Source organism: Rhipicephalus sanguineus, chromosome 4 (genome assembly GCF_013339695.2).
Source record: "Rhipicephalus sanguineus isolate Rsan-2018 chromosome 4, BIME_Rsan_1.4, whole genome shotgun sequence".
Lineage (NCBI taxonomy): Eukaryota > Metazoa > Arthropoda > Arachnida > Ixodida > Ixodidae > Rhipicephalus > Rhipicephalus sanguineus.
The window spans coordinates 19,045,425-19,070,809 of record NC_051179.1 but is presented as its reverse complement, the minus strand read 5'-3'; the positions used below and the strand labels follow the sequence as shown (position 1 = coordinate 19,070,809).

Here is a 25,385-nt window from a genome sequence, read left to right as displayed (position 1 = left end):
CACGAGTTTCGACCGCAATTTACGTGGTCGCGATAATCGCCTACGCGGGCTTCGCGTTGTCGTTGCATCGACAGAGCCGATTGCAATATCTGCATTTTCAGCATTTATTCGAAGGCTAAATTATTGTCAGGGTTAAGCCAATTTTGTCCGCTTCAGTAAAGCCACAGAAAAACGTAATTATAATCTTTTCCTCGAACTTCTCCTATGTCTCGAATCAGTTTTTCGATCAAAACGAAGAATGAGCAGGCAGAGCAGGCCAACGTTGCATTAATGAGCGAAAGCAGAACACATTAATAGGGATTCGTTATGAAAGCTTAGAACAACTGAAAGGTGAGCAAGATTGCGATTCATTAATGAAAGGTAAGCGTGCGAACACGGACGCAAGGAATTAGCCAAAATAATACAACGCAAACTTCATGACGCGCCGTAACGAGCCACGTTGTTATTGATTCTTTGTTCCCGCCATAACTAGCCGACGCAAATAACGGCGCAAGTAAATACCTGACGGCAATAACAGAGACGAGGCACAGAGAAAAGAGTAACCAGAACCACACCTTCCTGCGTGCCTATGGACCTTTTCACAGACGGCTCTCTGGGCGCCACCCTAAAAATGGCCGCGTATCTGCGTGCTTCGCTGCAAATGTCGTCTAAAGACGATAGAAGAGGCGCTGCGTGAGATATGGACGCCATCTGGCAATACGTCGGGAAACATGAGTGCTGTGTTGCGGGCTGGTAATCCCGGCGCAGCGGCAGGCGAAGACCGGCGGTGACCAACGCGACCGGTGGGGACGCCGGCCAGCCCGAACACGCTGTTTGGCGCGATGCACCGAAGGAGAAGAAACGTCCGCACTCAACGAGTACTCTCCACAAACTCTCTTACTTACACGTCGCCTGGGTAAAACAGGAATGCCAGAGCGGCGCCCCCTGTCATTCGTACAATGCAATACTGAACCGAAACCGAAACACAACATGAGCTTGTGCAGAGGGCATGGAGGAAGACAAGTTTCAGCGCAGTCGCATTTTCAGCGCACCTTAAGAAACTAGGGTTGTAACATTGTAGGGCGACTAGGGCCAGAAGGACCGTCACGACGAAAACCTGCCTCCTCAGTCGTATTCGCCTGGAACGTTGGTGTGGCTTCGCGTTCCCTCCTCCGCTCCTGGCCTTTCCACAAAGCTACTGCCTAAGTACGAAGGCCCCTACCGCGTCCTACGTCAAGCATCCCCAGTTAACTATATGATTGAGCCTGTTCAATCATCTACGGACCGCCGTCGTCGCGGCCGCGAGACTGTTCACGTCGATCGACTGAAGCCGCATTATGACCCACCAGTTGTACCTGTTCCTTAGGTCGCCAGGATGGCTCCTTTTCCGCGGGGGAGTGATTTGTAACATGGTAGGGCGCAGACAAGAACGCCTGCGAAAGAACAAGACGAAGACGGTTGTTGTTGGCGCTCGCGCTTGCTCGGCTTGGACCGCTGATCGCTTCAGCTGTGGCAATCTTTTAATAAACGCGTTACTGTCTCAACGTTAAACGCATACCATCATGGTCTTTAAAATTGCGTATCTATGTATTTTCTATTAAAGGAACACACCACCTAATACTTACCTAATGATGTTACGCCTCAGATATGCGTAATATTTACTTTTTGATCGACAACGTTCACAAGTATGAACAGCCGTACCAGTTCAATATGGGTGGGCGGTAAGCAAGTGGTTCAACTTTGGCCGGTTGGCTGAATCGGGTGACGTACCGACAAACAGAAAGACAGACAGAAAGAAAGACAGACCAAAATTTCTGCGTTTAAGTTCCCTAAGAAAGACTATCGTCTTTAAAACTGGGGAGTGGGGAAGCATGCAGGGAAGGGTGTTTCAGCTCCACTAACGTGAAACCTGTGGAGGGGCGAAGCATGCAGTGTGCGCCGGTTTTTCCAACAGCAAAATCACTGCTAATGGGCAATGAGAGTGTTTGGCGCTTAGCGATGAGGGCGATTTACGATGACAAAACTACTAGTGCAGAGATTCGCCCGGGAAATAGACGCGTTCCTGTCTATTATGCGATTGGCAGCGTCCTTTTCACTGCGCAGAAACTGTGTTCTTGACCACCCCTTACATAGAGAGCGTTTCCCTCGCTTGGAATTACGAACATGAGACGCCCACTCCCGGCCGGCCTTGGCCAAGATTTCCGCTGCCCGTCGATGCGTTCGCGTACCCTGACAAAATAACGTGAGCATCTCCAGAAAGTTCTCGCGTCTGCAAAAAAAAAAAGGAAAATGATGATGCCGACCCTGTGAGCAGCGAAATTTAGGAAATCCCTCGTCGTTTCTGTGTAAGATTTCCAGTTGCGCAGTTCCTGCTTGGCCACGCCCTTTTTTTTTCTTTCTAAAGTAGAACCGACCGCTTCAATAAAGTTGGTTCCTTCGTTCCTTCGTAATACAGAATATTCTATCGCTTTCAAAAAAATACAAAATTTAAACATTACTTTATGGCGCTCGCTTTGCACGCGGACTTGAACCGCTGACAGATTAGTGTTATGTAATGGGATTTGCGAAAGAGCTCAGCACTGATTCCAGGCATTTATTCGTTCAATGCTACATCCATAAGTATACCAAGGCTTGTGGCAGCTTTCGCTTAAAGCTTTTGATAACCTACATTTCATAACACTATTTTACAAGTCGCACCATAACGGTGTAGGATTGAGCGTGTCGGTATAACATGATTACAATTCTTGGCATTGGGTCACGCACTTCTGTTGCGCGAGTGTACAACTGTATATCAGGTGAAGCGTTTCAGAAGAAATGAACAGTTGGAATTTGGCGCTCTCTCTCCTCTCTTCTGTCCCCTCTTGGTTGTTGCGCTGCTAAGAATTGTAGCATCATAAGCGGTGGATGTTCGTACGAATACGAACATGTTGGATGCGCTTGCGAAACCAAAACCGAAATCGCCCGCGAACTCAATCGCCCGGGAACGAACGGAAGTAACACATGGGCAGAAGCTCCGCCCACGTAGCTTTGGCTGTGCTGCCACAGAAAGTTGTCGCCAGGTTTTAGTCTCGCTTCTTGCTCTGTTATTTGCGACGGATCCATACCAACCAGCCCAACTAACGACACTTCTGCAATAACTAGCCGAATGGCGTGGGTGTTCAGGAAGTATCAACACTTAAAGAAATTGCCCCCACAAATAGGCCGACAACACATGAAATCTCGAGCAACATCACCTATTGTAAAGTTAGCTTTAAATGAACTAACTACGCAGTGCTCAAATGCAAGTGTGTGCGTCAGGGGCGTAGCCAGAAATTTTTTTCGGGGGGGGGGGGGGGTTCAACCATACTTTATGTATGTTCGTGCGTGCGTTTGTATGTGTGCGTGCCTATATACGTAAGCAAAACTGAAAAATTTCGAGGGGGGGGGGTTGAACCCCCCCCCCCCCCCTTGTCTACGCCCCTGGTGTGCGTTTGTTCGAGCGGTCGGAGATCGGTAAATAGCAAAAAAGAAAAGAGTGAACATTGCGCGCGCACATGAACTACAATCGGTCACTGATGCAGGTGTTTCTCGACAAATTGAGTAGGACACGAATAGCCTTCTCTGCCATCGACGTGTGCGACTAGGATTCAAGATCCCCATCAGAAAATGTTCTGCTATAGTGTCCTGTCGGCTCGGTGCAGTCTGTTGTACAGGGATGCGCTGCCCGTCGCATTATGCAATTGCAAGCGCACATTAATGCACGTGTGTTGAAAATAAAGATGTTAAAAAGACTCGCAGGGTCCTTATGCGTTCGCCTAAAGCGAAAAGAAGGCGAAAGCCATTTTCTTTTTTTTTTCTCAGTCGATTTATTGACCCCCCCCCCCCCCTCTACCCATTCGAAAGCTTTCTGCACGTCACCTGGTTTTACACTGCCTCCGTAATCGGCCCACGTTAAACCAAACGAGTTGTGATGTCATCATGTGACGTCATAGTGACTTAATGATGACGTCTCAACTTTTGGCGATATGTGTCGTTGTGATGACGTCATCAAGTGATGATTTTTTTTTCGTCACTCGTGTTGACGCCACCGACTCCGATGGTCAGATTTCACGGCAACGACAGACCACGTGGTTGAAATCGCCAACCCTCATCGGCTCCTCGGGTGCCCTAGCGAGTTCCAAAACCCCAAGACGGAGCGGACGACAACGTCAGAATTTGGTGTGGCCAATGTCGACGGGCATTTTGGTGCCAGACAGCGAGCCGGCACGAGGCGCAGTAGAGCATATACATACTGCGTTGCCCGGTCGCCGTATAGGCGGTCGGAATTCATTAAGCGGCGAGTGAATTGTACCCTTCCCTAGGAGGACTGCATGTCGTCAGGGCCTTTTTTCCATCCCTTGTTTTGCCTGCGAGAGCTTCTAGGCAAGACACGGCGTGGGTGACAGTCGAGACGTGCATCTATCCCGTTCCTCGCGCATAGGCTAATTTCCACTAAGAGGTTCCGGAAATTGCATTGCACCGAGCGCTACCTTTTTTATGCAGTCGCCTTTCAGTCACTCTTCTTCATCTTTCGTTTCTTTCTTCTTTTCATTTTATCGCGTTATGCGCAGTATAGAGAAGGGGCAAAGCGCATGCATTCCAGAGTGCGTTGCCCCAAATTATGTCTAGAGTAGCACAGCTTTTCTTCAATTAGACGCGCCGCGAGGTAAATATAGAGGCCCCTATAGCAGCTCTTCTTGAATTGCTCTTCATTTGCTGACAGGTGGCCTCTATGTGCAGCGAGTAGTTTCAGAACTCGGTTACTGAACAATCACAGCCATTTCGGATGCAAGTACTGCACTTCTCGCCTTCGGTTGTGCCAATTAGGCCAAAATTAATGCTCACTTTGTCATTTCGTTTGTTAATAGTTGTATATTAGCCACGGTTTTCTTAAAGTCGAGGTTTCCTAAAGGTATATACTTAACGACATTTTTTTTTTCGCGAAACAATATGCTTCGTAGCATACCAAAAAAGACGCAAGAAAGAAAGCAAGATCCTGCGAAGCTTCGCTAGAAAAAAAAATTGACACCCACTTTTATCACTACTTCACTGTTCCGCGACAAGTCGTACCAAGTCTGTTTTGTCTATTCTCTTGAAATACCATTTATAAGCGTTTCCCTAAATGCAGGTACACCACAATATAATCTTTACTGCTCTATATGCTCTGTTATCTTTCCTCCTTTCTCGCTACCTCGTTTCCGACGCAAACTGAAGCAACGAATTCAAAACTCCTACGCTCAAGAAGCACGCGCAGCGAGTAGGTCTATGAAAAATATAAGCATTCACTTCGAAATGAACCGCCAAAGTCAAACTAGGTAGCTAAGGGTCCGACATCACGTGAAGGCATTGATATGGCCGAGAAGCATCCATCGAATTTTCAGGGCAAACAATACAGAGCGCATTGCGAGTGAAATCAATAAATTGCGCGCCTTCGCCCCGTAAAGAACACACAAACGCTTTTTGTGTTCCATCAATCTAAAGTTGCGTACCGAAAAGTGAAGGATACCTGGAAAGCTTTTGCACATTTTAATTCTAACGCGCACAATCCGTCAAAACGAGGACTAGATGAAAAAAACAAAATCTCACAAGGTCCGTTATGCACTCACCGAAGACGACTCGAAGGCGAAAGCCGTCTTATTTTCCTCAGTCGATGTATTGATCCTCCCTCGCCCCACTTCCGAAAGCTTTCTGCACCAAACGTGGCTTTACACTGCCTCAGAGATCGGAGGCATTCCACGCTTTCTGCACCTCACCTGCTTTTGCACTGCCTCCATGATCGGCCCACCTTTGACCAGATTACGATGTCATGTGATGACATCATTACGTGAAGTCACAGTTACGTCACGATGACGTCGCATATATTGGTGATATGTGACGTCATGGTGACGTCATCACGTGATGATTTTTTGCATCGCTCGATCGTGTTGACGCCGACGGTCAATTTTCGCGCTTGACGAGGCATCTAAGGCTTTCGCCTTCATAAGAAGAGTAGCGGGGCACTTCTAATGCTCACGTATACGCATGGAGGGAAAAAAAATTCTGCAGCTTGAAATAAGTTGCGCAGGGCAGGATCCCAGCAAAGCTGGTGTGGGCACCTAGCTGGTCCTGGCTTGGCTAAGTTTTTTACCCCCTCACCTCTCTCTTTCCCGCCCATTACTATACTATACTATACTATACTATACTATACTATACTATACTATACTATACTATACTATACTATACTATACTATACTATACTATACTATACTATACTATACTATACTATACTTGCTCTCGCCGGCAAACTATTTCGCCAAGCATTTCTTTATTTCTCTTTCTTTCTGTCTCTCTGCACTCGTTCTCACGCTCATCATAGTTATTGCATCACACGCCTGCAAAATGGGAGCGAAGCAGAAGACGACAGTGAAGAAGACAGCGCGTGCCGGTTCATGATGATGATAATTTTCTACCTACGGCGCACGGCCAACCTCGAGCATAGCAGCTCCGCTGCCAAAAAAAAAAAAAATCCATGCGTATACGTATACGTAGAACGCTGGCGCTCTCGAAAGAGACACCATCTGCGTTCGCTCTCCGCGCATCGGTAAAGCGGCGCCCGGTTCGATACACGCTTCGCGCTTGTCAAGCACCTGAGACGAAGGCGGCCGCGCGATCGATAGAGCGAGTTCCGATACCGTGTCTCGAGCTCTGATTAATTCGCATTGTCGCAATTATTTTGCCCAGCATCGATGTCTCCCGCGTGATTACGAAAACGAGATGAAGACAACGGGGACGCGGGACGCAAGGAAGTTTAGCGCTTGCATAGGCGTTACGCGTTACGCGAATATTCGAGACGGCAGCTGCCTTCCATGCAAACCAAAGCACCTTTTTTATTTCTATATAAAATAATCACGAACAAGTGTTGAGGTCAATGAATTGATATAACGAGGAAGGAAGGAAACAGAAAAGGAGAAGGCAGGGAGGCTGACCAGAAAAACTTCCGGTTGGCTACCCTACACTGGGGATAAGGGAAGAGGCGAAAGAGAGAGGAGGGAAGAAAAAAAAAACAACGAAGGGGTGCAGTGAATTCACTGCAGCGTGCGGAACTGCCCTGCAAGTCAGAGGCGCTCGCACAAGCCCGTCCTACAGTATATACTCGTAAACGTGACATAGCTAGTCTTTAAGCGTTGGTAATATCTAGAGAAAGGGGATGGGGCAAGAAAATAATGTGAGAGTGAGGGAACGGCATGGAAGTTAAGCAAGCTGAGAGGGGTTCGTTACCCTGAAGTTAGAAAAGAGATAAAGTGTAAAGAAGGAGAAGACCGAAACGTTCGTGTAAGGGTTGACGTGTTTCAAGAAGCGAAGCTTTTCCAGCTCGTTTGAAATAAAGTGATTTTTTTTTGGGGGGGGGGGGGGGGGGGGGGCTAACGTCCCAAAACCACGATATGATTATGAGAGACGCCGTAGTGGACGGCTCCGGAAATTTCGACCACCTGGAGTTCTTTAACGTGCACCTAAATTTAAGTACACGGGCCTCAAACATTTTCGCCTCCCTCGAAAATGCAGCCGCCGCGGCCGGGATTCGATCCCGCGACCTTCGATGCCGCGACTAGACCACCGTGGCGGGGCGAAATGAAGTGATACTCGACGGTTGCGGTTAGGTCACCAACCAATATGTGTTCGGAAGAGTTGATGTTTTATACAGAGGCTTCGTCTCTAGACGCCACTGTTACCGCTTGCGTGAAAGGATATATCATCCACTTCATCATACTCGTAGGGTGCACTGACGCTCTTATTGAAGAATAGAGCTCGATGACAGAAAATGAGTGATCATATGAAAAAGATAGACACTGTTACCGACCTTACTCCCGACATGTTTAGCAGGAAAAGTAAACCAGTTAGGTCAGAAAAAAAATCGAAAAACAATAAACAGTGTAGCGCGCTTAACAACTTAATTGGACGAGGGAAAAAGCAATCGTAAAGAATAGTGTGTCGGAGCGCCCACACACGTACAAAAAAATCTAAACAAGAAACTGCAGTCGCAGGAGTATACCGGCAGCCAATCAGATCCGTCTTAGGAAGCACTACAATTGTCAGACGCGTGTCGTCCCTTTCAGAACTCCCGCTCTTCTTAGGCACGTCGTCCATCAACCGACGCACCGAGACTCTCTATTCGACAGGATGTTGTTCCGGCTGTGTTTACGTTCGCGATCGAGGGGTTCTCTGAAAAGAACGCGAACTCTCGAAAAAGAAGAGAGTAGCGGAAAAAATGACAAGGCTCGTAGGCCAAGCAAAACAGAAAATACGGTCTGCTACCCCACAGTAGGGAAAGAAGAGTAGCAAGAAAAGGTGAAAAGATGAGAAGACTTGCGTGAGGCACAAACAAGTCTAGCGCTCTTCCTGTTTTGGGCACATTTTGTTACCAACGTGTCTTGTTACTAGTTACTAGAAGGACGCCTTGCAGCCTAGAGCTTTGGGACCTCCTTTTGTATGTTATGTTGCTATCTAACATTTATAACTGAATTGTTCTTCTTCTTTTTATTCTGCACTGAACCATTGCTAGCTGAACCAAGCGGTCCGTTTTGGGCTTCCTTTGATGTTTACGTGCGCGCGTCCCAAGACAAGCGCTTTCAGCACGTCGAGAGCAAAAGCTATTCTATGAACTTTTGCCACCAAGGCGCACAGATCAGCGGGCAAGGAAGGTCAAAAGACGGCGATTCAAAGGACGACGGCCAACGTGCAATTTAAACAGTAATATCAGGGCCTTTCGGGACTCGCCGTCGTAATAGAATATTTTTGCGAAAAGAAATTTTTACCGGTAAACGTAGGCGTATAGATCGTTTGCTCGAGCTCTTGGGTTGACATGTTGGTTTTGCAAAGTTCGCAATAAAGCAAAATTTCTATTTAGAGTAATTTAGATTAGCGTTACATATTTACTTAATGAGCACGATATACTAGTAAGAAAAACAAACGTCGAGATATGTACAAAGCTCTCTACGAAGTGGCGTGTCCGAAATAGTAGGCTCGCTAGGAAATCGCCTCCATCTTTGGTGATACTCTATGAAGACCTCAACTAAATTGAGTTTAGGTATTGGGGTAGTCAACGTCGCAAATAAATTTACGCGATATAAACAGCCCTTCCAGTAGAATTATTGCGTACAGTCGGCGTCAGAAGTTTAGACGCTACTAGGCCTGAGAAATCTGAATTTCTCAGCAATTTGTGACTGTATTCGGTCGAACTGCACAGTACACGTTGTTAGCGCGCTTTAGAGAGTGCCGCAGCTCAAGGCTGTCTGTCAAAGCAGTGGAATTAGAATCTTTTTCTTGTGTCCCGTGGTCCACAAGCTTATGCCGCTGACTGTACATGCTGTCTCCTTTTTCCGGCACCGCTTTCGCACTCCCCCTTGCAAGATGAGGAGCTGCAGGCATGACAGAAATTTGAGAGATAACAAAGGGAGCAAGATTAGTGTCGAAGCGCGAATCGGCACACAAAATTTAAGTGTCATACGTTACAATTACAGCCTATACAAAGCAGGGCAGTAGTCAGCAAGATGCGAAGTATCTCTTGAGAGGCCATTCGTCCACGGGCTCGTTGTGACCCCTGTCCAAGTATTTTTGATCCGGCAATTACCGGCCAGATCATGAAACCTTAGGAATTCGTTATTGAATCATTAGAAAGCTTAGGATACGAAGAGACAGACACGGCAGACACGTCTGTGTCTATCTGTGTCTCCTGTCGTCAGCTAGGTCGCGCTGCATTTGTCCGAGTATGTACCAACTCGTCAAAGTCAAGGTATTATTAGAAAAAAAAAAAGGTCACGCTAGTTGGCGTATGTTTCAATATTGCGACATATTTCGCTATAGCACTACGAAGACGTGTTCCGCCAGCAGAAGCGGAGACGTGCTTCTCGTTCGTGTCCTAAACCTTTTTAAAAATATACGTAAGTACGTCTTCATTCACTAGTCAAAACGTTCGTGTAACGGCCTGTCAAGCGACGAAGCGAACGAAGGCATGATCACGATGCGCAAGAATCTCCGAACACCATAATCATAATTTTGCCTCTTTCATCTCGTTTATCCTTTTCTCCACGGTGGGGTGGCATATCAGTTATTCCAGACTGGTTAACACACGTCTTTCCTCTCTTTCCTATTCCTTGCTATGCCTCCTCTTCCTCCACTTCGTAATTTTTCAGGGGCTCCTGTGGTACCGCCCGCACTATATTAAACAAGGGTATCAATACAGGATAGTTGGCAATTTTTCATTGCAAGATGTGAGTGTAGCACCACGTAAGAAAAGGTTAAGAAAAGATCAAGAAAGTTAAACGACAGGAAGAGGCGCCTGTCGTCGAGCTTTCTTAACATTTTCTTACGAGGCGCTACACCCACACCTTGCTACACCATATCTTTAAGCAATATCAGTGCGCTCTCATCAACGTGTTGCTCCAAACGATGTTTCAGGGAACAAAAGTAAACATGGGAAACGTTAAGCGGAGAACTAATACTGTTTGCTCCTTTACGCGGGATGAACGTTACTTGAGGGCAAAAAAGGAGGAGGAGGCGGGCTTCTGTACAAACTATAGAAGCAGCTCATATATACTAGACAAGTAAACAAGCATCGCGGTCACCGTGAATAAGGAAACTTTTGCAGGATCACTGTTGTCTTTCGGGTTAGGTGATGGAAAGTTAGGGAACCGGCCATCTCCAGACCTAATCAAGAGCGCATAACATTAGAGGCACTCGTTAGGGGAGCAAGAAGAAAAGAGAAAGAAAGCAAAAATAAAAAAAACCGGGGGCGATTAGGTATAAGTGCAACTCTCATCGAGCGCCAGACTACAGCTTGCCGGGTCATTCTGTGGCAGCGATTAGCAGCGCGGAGGCGCCAGAGGATTCGCACCTCTCTGTCTCTCCCCTCTCTCTCTCTCTTTCTCGCCCTCTTACATCCCTGTGTCACTCGGACACTCGCTCGATCCTTTCACGTGAGGCGGCGGCTGCAGCATTGCATCTGCTGCTCTGCACCCATCAATCAGTGTGTGTGTGCGCGTATGTTTGTATGCGTGTGTGTGTGGCGGGGGGGGGGGGCAGCTGTCTCTCTTTTTCTGCACCAAATCATTCTTGTCTTTCTATAGTGCGCGAAGATGCGAGCCACGAAGGAAGGCAGTGCTGCCATTGTTTGACGCGACGGCGCGATGGCCCGCATCGCTGACGCCGCGATGTAACTCGCCGCCTCCCTCTACAAAGGCACGACGTCGCGGCGTGCCCTAAACACGAGCGCCCGACGAAGCACGCCAGCGGAGCAGGCATGCATGTGACACTGACGGAATGCCAGCCACGGAGAGAGCGGCATACCCCACACAGCCTCGATGAAGAGATATTTAGTGCAACAATTGCCTCCGCCGCGGAGTGATATATAGATGGATCGCCCTTACAACGCGCTTGGCGAAGGTTGCGAAAGAGCTCTATAAGCGGCTTTTCGTGCATTTCGCGTGAAAAGTTCGCGCTGTTGTGTGTCGTTTCGAGAGTCTGCCGTAAATACCCTGCTTAGAGTTCTGCGGGGAATTGGGTGGTTGATACAAATTCATAGAATACGGGATGAATTCAAGAGGCAGCAGACAGTCGCAGTAGCGGGAAAGCTATGCTGAGACAGTTTAAGGAGGCAAAGGGTGAGTACGGTTTTCTTCAAGCACTTCATATAGAATGATTTTTTGAATAATACCATACAATATTTTTTTCAAATTCGTCCAAGCATAAACGTAAGTCGATATCCAAGATATAAGCTGCCAGCAAAAGCGCCTATTTGCCATATTCCTTTGGGAAATTGTATTTTAGAACAAAATTTTAATGCAGTGCCTCAGCAGAAATTACGTAAGATAGTGGATACAATACTTAAAACATGCTGTCAACGCGAGTGTGTTCGCGTGATGTCATAGAGTCTACTTTTTTATGTGCGCATCTGAAAACACACGTGGAGGCATTCGGATAAGTGGATCGTTATAACGTACAGCCTTGCACCGTATTACTTGAGCAACAAACTGGTGGCAGTGATGACGTAAGCGTATGTCTGCAAGAGACGAAGGCCTTCGCGGAACGCAGTCTGATCGTTGCACTGCCATTTCGACCGTCATTCACAGGAAGCCTAAACCTGGGTACAGAGTCACTGTCATGCACGATTACAGGAGCAAATCCGCACTATTTTGGTTAACGTAAAGATCTTTCCCACGAACAGAATGGCATTCACCTGATTACTAGGAAGGGCGCAGCTTAGGAAAGACGATCTTAGATCCGAGCTTACGCTGCATTCCAAGTAACGAATGCAAATCCCCTTTGCCAGGAAAAGAAGCGCTAGCGTTTCGAGCTGTTCCGATTCGAAAGTGAATCTCGCAACAAGAATTTCCGTCTCATCTCGTAAAGCGAAGCAGGTCGCTTCCCAGAAGGAGTCAAAGGTGTTACGCGCAGCGCTCCACGTGTGTGACACAACGGAATTCTCGCCAATCAGCGGATGTCACTGTGGAATCAAATCGCTTGATCTTTCTAGTAGCCTGCGTGGCAGTATTACCGATAATGTCCTGTCACATAGGAGATAACACACGTCTTAGAAAAAAAGAGAGATAGACGAATCGTCGCAGCCTGAAGCGCAGTTAGGTAGACGTCAGAAGACCAAATCGATATTTCCAATAACACCGAGAAAGCTGCTCCATCGTTTTCAGCACAGCTGTTCTGTCATGCGGAACGTAGGCAAGGTCTCACCCGGCTATATCAACATACCACACGAAACTGAGTGTTCCGACGGACGCAGCCTGCGTCAATCTATATATTCTTGCGCTATCAACCATAGAAGAAGTTAGCTCTCCAAACTAGTGAGGGCGTCCGACCATACCCCGTTATGAAGGGCGCGTGGCAGAGGCCAAGGAAAATACGCTCGAGTCGTGCGCATGCGCGCTCGGGTGTCAAGCTTTTCAAGGATTGGTCCACCAGCGTTTAATATACTCACCCCTCTCTTGGCTGTTTCTATATGTATACACATAACATATTGTAGAGAGAAAACGGTAACACACACAATTTATAGTATATATAGGTGCTCAGGTGAAGCGGACGAACAAACGAAAAGCGATGTATATTGCCATCGTTTAGGCCGGGGTCCGGCCTTCCCTTCATCAGTGAATACTTACATGTGACAGTGATGCGCACTTCTTAAATGAGAAAATGGTATAGGGGGGCCCCCGAATGTGAATATTCTCTGTTAGTAGAATTCCCAAGATATAGTATATACAGACACGCCGACATGCCAAGCATTCTACATGGTGATAGCAGTGATAGCCGTAAAAAATCGCTTTTCGTTTGTTCGTCCGCTTCACTTGAGCACCTATAACACTACCGAATTAGGGAAGAGCTTCTAGAAAAATAACTCAACGGAGTTATTCTCCGTTGAGTCAATTTGCTGACCATTGAGGGCGACGCTTTATTCGGGGCCCGAAACATTGTGTATAAATTGTATACAGCGCGCGTACTCGGGTGCATTCGGTAGATCTCAAGCTCTAGCCCAGAGCCAACATAACGCAACAAAGCAAAACAAAATAAAGAAGGAAAGCTTCTAGAAGCGGGCCCTCCTTGGTGGTCTGGCACAGGAGCTTGCCTTCCAGGGTTATAAAGGAAGGGGCGATGAGGAGGCGGTGGGCAATGATGGGGTCCGCGTGTATGGCAGTGCGAAGATTGGCGCGCGGCGCACTTCGAGACGAGGTGGTGCCCTTCGTCTAGAGAGTGTGTGTGTGTGTGTACTGCGTCGGCGGCGGAATAATGCATGAGGGCCCCTAATTGATTCCACGCGTGGACCAGGCAGGCTGACTGCGCACGCACGGCGGGTTCGGCGAAGAACAACAGAGGCAGGTAATTAGATATCGCCGCTCTTAATTGAAAGCGATCGAACTGCTTGGCCGAGGAGCGCCGTTCCCCCGGCCGATGGGCGCCAATGAAGCCCCATAGTCGAGCCGATTTCCTTTATACACTCTCCGGAAGAAGAGTCGTCGACGTGTCCACGGAGGCCGCGAATAAGAGAAGCAAACTGCGGCTCCCGAGAATCGCATCTCACTGTTTTTTCTCTTTGTTTTTGTTTTGTTTTCGTGTATTCGATACCCTCCATGAATGCTTCGGCGCTGTATTTCTGCCGCCGTGGAAGAAAATGCTGTATACAAACCGTGACTTGATTTCCGCACGTGGAATCAATTTGGTTGCAGTCGTGGGATGAGGACCACTAGTGTTACGACCGGAATCCTGAAAGCCCGAAAGCCTCTACTCAGTGCATTCAGGGTCACACCCCTTAAAGATGCACTAAATTGAAACAATGAATCTGTTTTGGTCGATCATTTGTACTGTGAGAACTTTATTATCTTATTTCAGCATTATAGGTTTGTCAGTAGAGGAGAAAATCAAGGTCACAGTATCATTTTTAAATTTCGCGCCGAAATTTCCGCGCGCGACGTCACGGATTTCAAAGCGTATTTTTTGTATTTTGGCAACATTTGCTCAACAAAATCTCCCGAAACTTGGTATGTTAAGTTTATGGCCCCCTCAGAGGACAATGTACTTTATTTTGCTGGTTAGTAACTACGTAGGGACTAGTAGATGCCGCCAGAATATATGACGTCACGAAGTTTTGCGCGGGAATTTGAAGATGGCGTCGCCACTCGCATTTTCTTGTTGCGTGTTTTCTCGCTTATCAAGCGTCTTCTCGCGTCAAGTGTGGTGATTTTGGAATTGTGAAAGAGTAATTTACTGATATGAGCAAATTCGTTCTTCCCTTTAGCGTCGCTTTAAGTCACTTGACATAGAACTTGAAAAAATGATCTTGAAATCCTTGGTGGCATCGTGTGTTGAACGACGTGATGTCTTTAGAGATCCTTTTTGTCACGAAACACGGAACCGCAATTCTTCAATTGTTCGGTTAAGGAAAACTTGTATGATAGGTCGCGTAATAATTCTAGGGGATTTGCCACGGGTGTACTCCGTTTCATTGAAACTAAGCAGCCTGGAGGCTGCTAAGCAGTAGCAGTGACCCTGAGTAACCAGCTGGCGGGCTACTCCATACACGTTTAAACCTCTCAGAAATCGTTGTAAAGGGCACTTGACATTTTACAACCTTCAATAGACTTTGTTGAGGAATGGCACAATATTGTCGCATATTTTTCAAAGGCAGAATCTTGGCCCTTGTAATAACGATGTCTTGCCACTCGGGCCACGAAGGCACCTTTACTCGACCTCAGAGGCCGCTTGTCTCGTTGACGTAGTTTGTTGAGTTAGGGCTACTTTTCGCGTATGTTATCGCACTGTGCGTATAATCTCATTTTTCAAGGAAGAAGGAAAACAGGACACAGAGGAAAGGCAGGGATGTTAACCAGTATAGCATAACCGGTGTGCTACCCTGCACAGGGGAAAGGGATGGGGGTGATTTAAAGAAGAATAAAGAAAGAGAGGGGAGGACACACACACACAGAACGTCACAGAGCAGAGTGGCGGCTTTGTGCGGCATACGGCATCGTAACGAGTCTACAGCAGCTCGTACCAGTCTGTTGTCCTTAGAAATTTTAACGCCTTGATTGCTGGAATCCTCAATGACTTCTGAGGATTACATTCGAGGATAATTGCTAGCGACGTCAGTCTGTGGTCAAGGCAAGAGAGGGCGATTGCGAGTGATCGTCTCTGCACAGCGTAGCGAGGACAGCCGCAGAAGATATGCTGCAAAGACGTCGCAAAGAGTGTGGTCGGCCATCCATATATACGAAACGAAAATGACTTTGTGAAAGCCACTCTTAGCCATAACCGGCATAACAGAGTGGCCTCTCTTCGACGGAGTGCAGTTGGTATTTGAAACTGTATAGCAACACGTGCAGGTGGTGTTGCCGATGGTTTTGGCTGCTTGTTGAAAAGACCGATCTGAAGTATACAATCCGCTACGCGCGACACCGGACAAGCCTATCCAGTATTTGTTAGAATACATCTACCTCTCGAAGCAGTGGCGTAGCCAGAAATTTTTTTTCAGAGGGCGAGGGAGAGGGGGTTCAACCCCCCTTTCATGCGTTTTTGTGCGTGCGTTTGTATTTGTGCACGTGTACATACACATGCGAAATTGAAAAATTTCGGGCGTTTGAACCTCCCAACACCCCCTCCCCCCACCTCCCCTGGCTACGCCAGGGGGTCGAAGTTATAGGACTTCTTTTTTAGATTTACGCCTTTTCTTTTCTAACTGTTCTTTCTCATTTTCCATCGCTACCGCAGAGAATAAAATAACCAACGATATCCTTCGTAATCAAAACGTAACGCGATGCGAGCCGGAATCGAAAGAATGATAAACATAAAGTGCAATTGTTGCTTCGTTCGACGCGCCTTATAACGCACGCGAAATAATACGCTAACCACACAAAGGCCAACCCTGTCGCTGCTCGCCTCATTGACCTGACAAAGCGCGACCAAGGCACTGCGACGCCCGGCTTCCACGATAGCGGAGCTGCCGACTCGGCTAAGCGGCTTGCGCCGGCGCGCCAATCTGACAAGCTGCCGAAGTGGCGCGCGCGCGCGCCGCTCTCTCGGCCTTGTTACGCGGCCGTCGAATCAATCTGGAGCCCACACTTGAGTTGTTTACCCCCGCTTCCAAACCGAGGCACAACACACAAACAGGAAAACGAGGCGAAAGCTCCTTCCGGCGTCAGGAATTCCAAGGCCCGCGTCACTTAGGCCGTCAAGCTTGGCAGCCGTTGTATCGCTTGGTCCCGGGCAGCAGCGGTATGTAGTTCCCTCCGCTGTCTCTCTTGGAATGCGAGTTTACTGGCGACTGGGGTCTTAACATCATCGAAGGTATGTTATAAACGAAGGCGCCTGTGACCACGTTTATAAAATCACAGCATATCCACGGAGTGAATGATGATGAGTGGGCGAAGCTGCGGAGGTTCATCGGTAAACCGTGAATCTTCCGTGAATTCTGCCCAGTACATCATCACCGACGTGAGATCGGGCGCGTTTATACTAAAGGTTCGATGAGTTATGACGACTTGCAGCTCACTTTAATTTTACATGTACGCTGTGAATTTTCATTGTTTAGAAAACCATTGCTCTTGCGTCTTTCGTTAAGCAGCTGGCGTCTTTTTCGTTTTGCTTTAGAAACAGTTTACAAACATCTGGCGTCTTTCGTTGGTTTATTTCATCTCAACGGCGTTTTGGTTTAATCACGCACTCTACTACCATCATGGCTGCTAATGGGAATATAGTTACATAGAATTCGGCTTTTAGTTAACGCGCACGCTGCTGTACCACTTGTTACTTACTATATAAACGCTTGACACCTATTCGAAAGAGAAGAAATCAGCCTTTAAATGAGAACTATGTGACTTCGGCACTCGCGCTTTTCACGCGTGAAACATAACACATGTATGTGCGCTGCAAATTCGCTAACTTTTATAGATATCTAACTCGCTAAATACTTTACCTCGACTGGTGCTGTATACGTTCTGTTTGCGGCACACAAAACCCATAAAATTGTCCATTCGAACAAGAACCCGTTAGACTGTAAAGTGTGCGGGATCTCGTAATGTCTCGCAAAATGTCGTTTGCGAATTGTCGTTAAGTAGCAAAGAAAAGCGAAATAGACTGATTTAAATGCTGTCCAAAACCGCCAACAAACTTGGGGCTCTTCGATTACGAAAGCGTTGCTCTCTCCTAAATATGTGGGCTACATGATTTTTTTATTTTATTTTATCATCGCGATACCAATTATATGGTCATTCCCGTAGTGTTCTTGCTGTCATCACCGGCGCCGTCGTAAACGTCCGTATAAAGTTCAAATCAATAACATCGCTCCGCGCATCGTATGTTCGATGTGCGAGTATATTCAATACATCGACTGAAAAAAAAAAAAAGATTACTTTCACATTCGAGTCGTCATAGGCGAATACATAAGGGACCCTGTGAGCTTTTATCACAAGCAAAATGTGCGAACCCTGCTTGAAAATTGGGATATATTGGTCAACCTAACTTGACCTAGTTTCTTTAACGTCCCTCTGCGCACAATACTTGCGCTTTATCTCACGTAAGTACATGGAGCTGCTGTGCCCTTTCCTTTCCCGCTACGTTCTCGCGCGGTTAAAGACCGACGACCGCGAAAACCAGAGGCGTCGAGCGAGACCTTTCCGACGGAGTCCGAACGAAACATGTTGCTTGATGTGCAGTTGGCGTTTCTCAAGTGTGAAAGCGGATGATAAAAATGAGGAGGAAAACGACGCAGCTGCCGTGAGACGCGATTGCCAGCTGCTCTTATACATCGCGCTACTGGAACGTGCGCTCACAAGATGCGTCGTTGGTCACCACCGCGTGAGAAAAACATGGAAGGCAGACACCAAGGCGTCTCAACGCGCTGTCGTTATAAAGTACTGCAGTTTCAACGACTTAGGCTTCAACCACACCAGTATCGAAACAAGAGATTCGCATTAACACATGAACATCTCATTATATAAACCGTATGTTCCTTTACATCATTGTTTGACTGATCTTAGCGCACGCAGACGAAGACGAAAAAGGGGAAGACAACAGTCAAACCATGCATTTCAACCAACTAGCCCAGTTGTCGATTGTCTTGCCTTTACATCATACTGGAAACCCTCTCCAATATTCTCTTCTCTCGCACTCTCTGACTTCAATGATTGAAAAAAATCTAAAAAGCAGACCTGTGCAACACTGCAGAACCGCTGAACAATTTCCAGGGAAGCTTTTTAACAGCCAAGCTACTTATGCCGAGCATTGGTCTGTGACGAGTGAACAGAAATGGTCACCATCATGCACCGGCACGCGCTCTCTCATTGTCCAACCTCTTCGTCCACTTCTTCATCGTCTTCTGCTTAGTTCCCAGAACAGGTGCGCCGATTTGACCGGCGTGGGATGCAATAACTCTGATGGGCGAGAGAACGTGTACAGAAAGAAAGAAAGAAAGAAAGAAAGAAAGAAAGAAAGAAAGAAAGAAAGAAAGAAAGAAAGAAAGAAAGAAAGAAAGAAAGAAAGAAAGAAAGAAAGAAAGAAAGAAAGAAAGAAAGAAAGAAAGAAATTTTTGGTTAAAAAAATTTCTTGGCGAGGCGGAATTCAAACCTGCGTACCACGATCCGAAGGATAGCGTCTTAAGCACTCGGTTATCCAGGCACGCCAGCAGACCATAGCATAGCCTTGTATAGTACAGCATAGCAAGGGAGGGGAAAGGGAAGCGATGGCGAGGAGGAGGGAAAGGATGAGGCGAGAGAGTAAAGCATAGCATATAAACAATAAGAGAGAAAGAGAGAATCACAGAAATACAAAGAAAGAAATGAAGAGCGAGAGAGACAAAAAAAAAAGACAGAAAAAGCAGAGAGACTAGAGAAAAAGAAAGAACGAGAGGAAGAGAGAGGGAAAAATCTAACGAGAAACAAAGAAGGCCGCCCAGTTCCGCTGTTCAGGCTTGACGCCATTTGTGCGAAGCTGCGTAAAGTTTTTTTTTCTTTTTAGAGTCTTTTTCGAGCGCTGTATTAAGAACTTCAGTAACCTGTATTTAATCCGTACAACTAAAAAAAAAACAATTTTTGAAGACGACCCTAATCCTTCACTTGGATGCCTGGTGCATAGTGTCATTCGCACGTCGGCGTTCGTGCGCGACGGTGTATTTGGGTTAACTTCGTGCCAAAACCACGATATAATTACGAGAGACGCCGTAGTTGAGGGCTCAAAAAATTTTGACCACCTGGGGTTCTCTAACCTGCACATAAATTTGAGCACACAGGCCCTCCGGCATAACCACAATGGTTAACTCAACAAACAGTTGAGGTTAGCAAGCACGAAGTTCCCGTGCTGAACATGCTTTAACAAACGTTTATTTTAATTGGTCAATCTCGAACCTCGATTTACTTCGCAGGCGTTGTCCGCCTCTTCCAGTAATGCAGCTCAAGGACTGCGTAGAAATGTGTCATTTACCGCGTTATTTGAATTTATCGGTTGCATAAATACCGCGTTTCTCTTTGTCCATAAATGTGTACATGTTTGTACATAAATATATGTCCATAACAACAAAATATAACAGCGTTACAACAGGCGGCGTTCTTATTTTCGTATTGAAGGAACGAAAACGAAGAAGAATGAGAAAAACGACGAGAAAAAAGTGTTTAAGCCGTCTATAGCCCTTTTCGTTTGCCAACAACCACCCGATCCCGCAGCGCAGCCGATGGTAAACGGGGGCAGCGTTGTATTGCTTGCACCGACGTGCAACATTGATTCTGTTACTCGAAGCCGGGACCTCCACAAAGCGTGCTGCGGAACAGGCTGTCGCTCCGAACACGAAGGAAACGAACTATTGCCGTCGGGGAACAGGAAAAAAAATAGAAAAAAGTTCTTCCCACGGCATCTGAGCGCCCGAGCTTTACGACTGAAAAGAGCAAAGCGCCTTAATAGAAAGCAGCCAAGATGGAGTGTATGGAAGGACGAAATACTCTACCACGAAGACGCCACTCTTTCCATCTTTCTTTTTGTTTCTTTCCTCCTTTCTTAAGTGAAACTTTTAAGTTTGTGTGCGGGATAGGGTTTTTCACTTTATTTCTTTCTTTCTTTCTTTCTCTTTCTTCCTTTCTTTCCTTCTTTCTTTCTTTCTTTCTTTCTTTCTTTCTTTTTTTTTTTTGTCTTTCTGTCTTCTTTGGCTTCTAAGTCAGGTTTTCGTGCCTAGGGGTCGCTGATTGCCGGCATACTACCGCGTCTTCTTGTCTCGAGATTTTAAACTGTTTTCGTTGTTTTTGTCAGCGCCCTCACTTTTTGTTTGTCTCTGCGACGGCCGCCCCCTCTAGCGGCGGCGAGATCATTTCTGAGCCGTGTCTCGCGGTCGGTGCTCGCAGATTCCGGTGCGCCCCGGTTGACAAAAGCTTGAGAGGATTCAATAATTGGTTTTTCAGGCTCGATCCGCTTTCGTAGTGATCCTCTCCCTGTCCCCTCTGACTTAATTCTTTTTTTTCTCTTATTTTGTCATCAAGTTGCCTTCTGGGGGATTAAATACCAGATTTACTTCCTCTGCTTCTACTATTTTTCTACACGCTCGTCCCAATTCCACCGTCCTCTTAAGCAGAATACTTTTTTTCTCCCCTTCGTCGACCGCAGGCTTCGTTTGTTCGTTTGTATCGTTTTGGAGATTGACTCCAACCGCGCAAGAACCTGCCGGCGCGACACAGTACTAGAGTACAGCACCTCAGCCGATGTAATATAGATCGCAAACGTGAGAACCTTTTTGCGTTTAAGTTTAGTTTCCAATTTTTAGTTTCCCATAAGTTTACAGTTTCCAATAGCGCACGCCCACGACAGTGTACGAGGCAATCACTCAAACCACTCGGACACTCTGACTGAAAGTTTAATGACTACCTTTGAAGACACCGCCAGCGTGTATAAGTTCTGAATAGCGGTGAGTCTGTATAACGAAATAAACCGTGGGTAAATTTGAACTAGTTCTTTTTGGTTCTATTCAGCCAGCTACTAAGGTGGGTGTTCTTCACACGACAATAACGGTATGCGTGATCCTGCTCACTGGCAAAATCAGAAAGAGCACGGAAACTTTCGCATGATTGTAGTGCCTCTCATTTTGACCACACAAAAAGTCGTGAGATTGGGCCGCGTGATCAATCCTTCTGGTATCGGCCGCAATCATTACCGATGCACCGGGCAAATTACAAGCGGTCCTATCGAAAGGACACATCTTGCAATGGAATCGTCTATGTGCTCACTCCTCGAAGTGATACCTCGAACAATGAATGAGGGATTCATTGAGAGGTGCGCTAGGGCTTGCGTCACTGTTCGCAGTTAATATACTTATCCAATTTGTTCTTTATTTATCCCTTCACCGTACAGTATCGTGGCAGCTTCTCCTCGCTTGTAGGCCCAGTTCAATGTAAGATCAATATTATCGGCACGTTGTCGAGGCTTTCCGGGATAACGGGATTATCTGTTTAAGATAAGGTAGTTGTTGAGCCCTAAAGCTCATCATTCACAAGCACGGCCATCTGAGGGATGTATAAAATGGCTTTGAATCGAATTTCCGTTGCCGTTCGTGGTGTCTTTTTTTTTACCTACATATAGCCGTCATTACCAGAGAAGCAAGTGTGAAGTTAACATGAATGACATAGAACAAGATGGACTTGCTTAGATATCCACTCAACTTTCAGCAGGTAGACGTAACGTGGAGTACGTTGTTTATGTGAAAGCGGGCCCGGTGTCCAACACTTCAGTTTCTACAGGCAACAACGACGGTCATGAGTTCATATCCAGGCAACAATGAAACGTGGGAACGTTAACTGACAAGTGACCTCGATAAAAGGTCGGATTGCCGCATCAGAAACGGCTGATCGCCAAGAAGCCCCCGATCGAGAGAGCATCAGTTATTGGAAAACGGCGCATACAAATACGCCTGTGATTGGCGCACCTTCGAGGGCCGCATTTCTGCGCGCTCGTTGGCGCCGTGTTTCTCGCGTACGACGCCGCCACCGAAATCTGTGTCTCAAAGAAGTGTACGGTTATGAGAGGGTGGCGGAGGGTGTCATTAGTCAAACGGAGAGACAGTGCTGTGATCTGCACAATGAGTAACGACCGCCTATCACCCGTCAAATAAAGTGCCTCGGTGTGTCGCATCGAGTTTTTCACGCGTATAAGCGGTCTGTCACGTCGCGTTCTCATATGTGCGGGTCGAACAATGACAGATGGTCGGTGACAGATCGAGAATGGCTGTCTCTAGCGCAACACCACTTATCTACCATCGCACTGACAGCATCTCGACGTCGGCTCAGAGATCAACACAGAATACTGCAACATACTTCAGGTGGGGTACTTATATCTGTTGCCATATGGAAACAAGGGCTTCGAGCTCTGTGTACGATTGCATCGATTACATTTATAGTTACTGTTATTTTATTGATTGCACTACTTTTTATTTATCATGTATTGCTATTTGCAGACCTTTGCTACTGCATGCACCGGCGGTTATAGACTGATGGCGACATTGTGACTAGTTTTTACTTATCGTATATTGTCTATTTGTAAACTCTGCTATTTCCTGCACCGGCGGTTATAGACTAATGACGATATTGCTATTAGTTTTTACTTATCGTGCATTGCCTATTTGTAAATCTGTGCTACTTCTTGCACCAGCGGTTATAGAGTAATGGCGACATTGTGACTGTGAAGAGTGTGACTTTGTGCGTATGTGCTCGCCCCTATCTCCATCTTTCTCTCTATCTTTTACTTTCTAACTCCAGTATCTCTTTTCCCAGTGTATAGGATAGCATACCGGTTTTCCTAGACAGGCTAACATCCCTGCTTTTCTCTCTCTCTCTCTCCTTTTCCTTCCTTCCTTTCTTCGCTATTTCTATGTTGACCTTCTGTTATGCCCACCTATGATCTCGTTTAATAGCAGCACCATTCAAAATAATAAGGCTGCAAAATTCATGTGGCAAAGGAAATATTACTATTTAGTTTAAAAACATATGTTCAATGGACAAAGAGGGAGATGAGGGAAGAAGCAGGTTGGAAAGTTCAAATTAATATATTATTTACCTTAAGGTGTCTCGCGGTGTTACCCTTTAGATCCTAATGGAAAAATCCACTCACTACTTGGCCGATCCCTGTATTGGGTATGAGCCATCTTCTGAGGTTAAGAAGTGCCGTACAAAGAGGCACTACGCTTGCCAACATTACTATTCAGAAAGGAGGGCAGGAACAAAAAAGTTTAAATAGGGGAGAGTAACAGTAAATAGGTAATGCAGGAAAAAAATGACAGGTCACAAAGACTTGAGAAAAAGATAACGACGAAATGATATCATTATGAGGAGTGAAACGCTCACGTTAAAACGACTGAAAGCGTTCGCGTAGCAACAGCTGTTTCCAGAGCCAACGTTTTGACAAGAGAATGACGTAGACAAGAAGCACGGTTTCGCACCTCGGGCTTTGCGTGTTCTTCAGGCTAAAAAACGAGTCAAGGTCCAGTGCTCGTTTGGCTACCGCGACAAACAGTTCAAGGCCGAGTAGCTGCGGCAACCTAAAGAGCTTCTCCTTTTGGTTGTCCGCTGCTCTTTGAGCCTTCTCAGTGAACAGTTGGTCAGGGAACGCAATGAACGCAATAGTGGATAGATAGCTAGATTGAAAACGCGCATTGAGTAATGTATGATTATCAGTACGGACAGGAGAGGAAGATAAAGCGCAAACATAGTGGGCATCTATCTATCTATCTATCTATCTATCTATCTATCTATCTATCTATCTATCTATCTATCTATCTATCTATCTATCTATCTATCTATCTATCTATCTATCTATCTATCTATCTATCTATCTATCTATCTATCTATCTATCTATCTATCTATCTATCTATCTATCTATCTATCTGTCTGTCTGTCTGTCTGTCTGTGTGATGAGTGGAGTGCGCGTTCGAATTGTGCACCTTTGAAAAGTGAGAGCCATAAAGACAAAGACGACAAGGTGTGCGCGTGCGGAGATGAGCACGGCGCCGAAAGGTAGACGACAACGACGACGAGAACCTTCACGAGGGCGCGAGGATTCGACGGACAAGTGACCCAATAAGAAGACAGCACGGAGCATGTCAGGAGCCAATCACCTGTCAACGCGGTGATCGAGCAGTGTCCAATGAAAAGTAGACAGGTGGACCGGAGAGCGAGAAAAGCCTTGTGCACGGAATTCCAAGGGGGAGTTCGAGGATACGTGGCGAAGAGAAGGTGTCACCGGACCGGGCGCTGAAGACGGGCAGTCGGGTTGCGGACCCGAGCCTCCAGGGCTTCAACCGGCCGGAGCATCCTGCCGCCTCGCTCCTGTGCGACGAGACCTTAACTATGGTACTCGCACACTACCTCAAGGCCTGCGGAGTTGGGTTCCGACAGGCAAGCAACAGCAGTTGGGCTACGGGCCCGAGCTGTGCACCCCAGTGCCTGGGCCTGCTCCTCCGGGCATCTCAAGGGGTCGCCCAGTAGCCACTTTTCCACGTCGCAGCAGCCAGACCCGTCAACTCCACCTGTCAAGTCTCCGCGATGTGGTGAGACCGAACTCTTATTATTCCCCGCTTTGCCGCCCAGCTGCGTCCGAACCAGACTGTCTACTTTAGGTCTTTGAACTGAGTTTTGTTTGTTGTTAAGAGTGTGCTACCGTGTGCAGTGAACTTTTTATTAAGTGTTTACTTATGTATAGTTATCTCGCCTTCAGTGTATAATTAAATGTTGTGTGTGTTCTTTGTTAAACCAACGGCTTTGTCCTTATTAAAGCTCTCCGACGCTCAGTCATAGAGAGCTATCGTAAACAGAAAAAGAACCTGCATAACAGTCTGTCTGTCTGTCTGTCTGTCTGTCTGTCTGTCTGTCTGTCTGTCTGTCTGTCTGTCTGT

General features: G+C 46.7%; 1 protein-coding gene across 2 annotated transcripts in view; it reads right to left on the bottom strand.

Annotated features, from left to right (window-relative positions):
- The window catches only part of LOC119389535 (neuronal acetylcholine receptor subunit alpha-7), a 264,755-nt gene that overhangs the window by 229,382 nt on the left and 9,988 nt on the right, over positions 1 to 25,385 (bottom strand). The window lies entirely within an intron of this gene.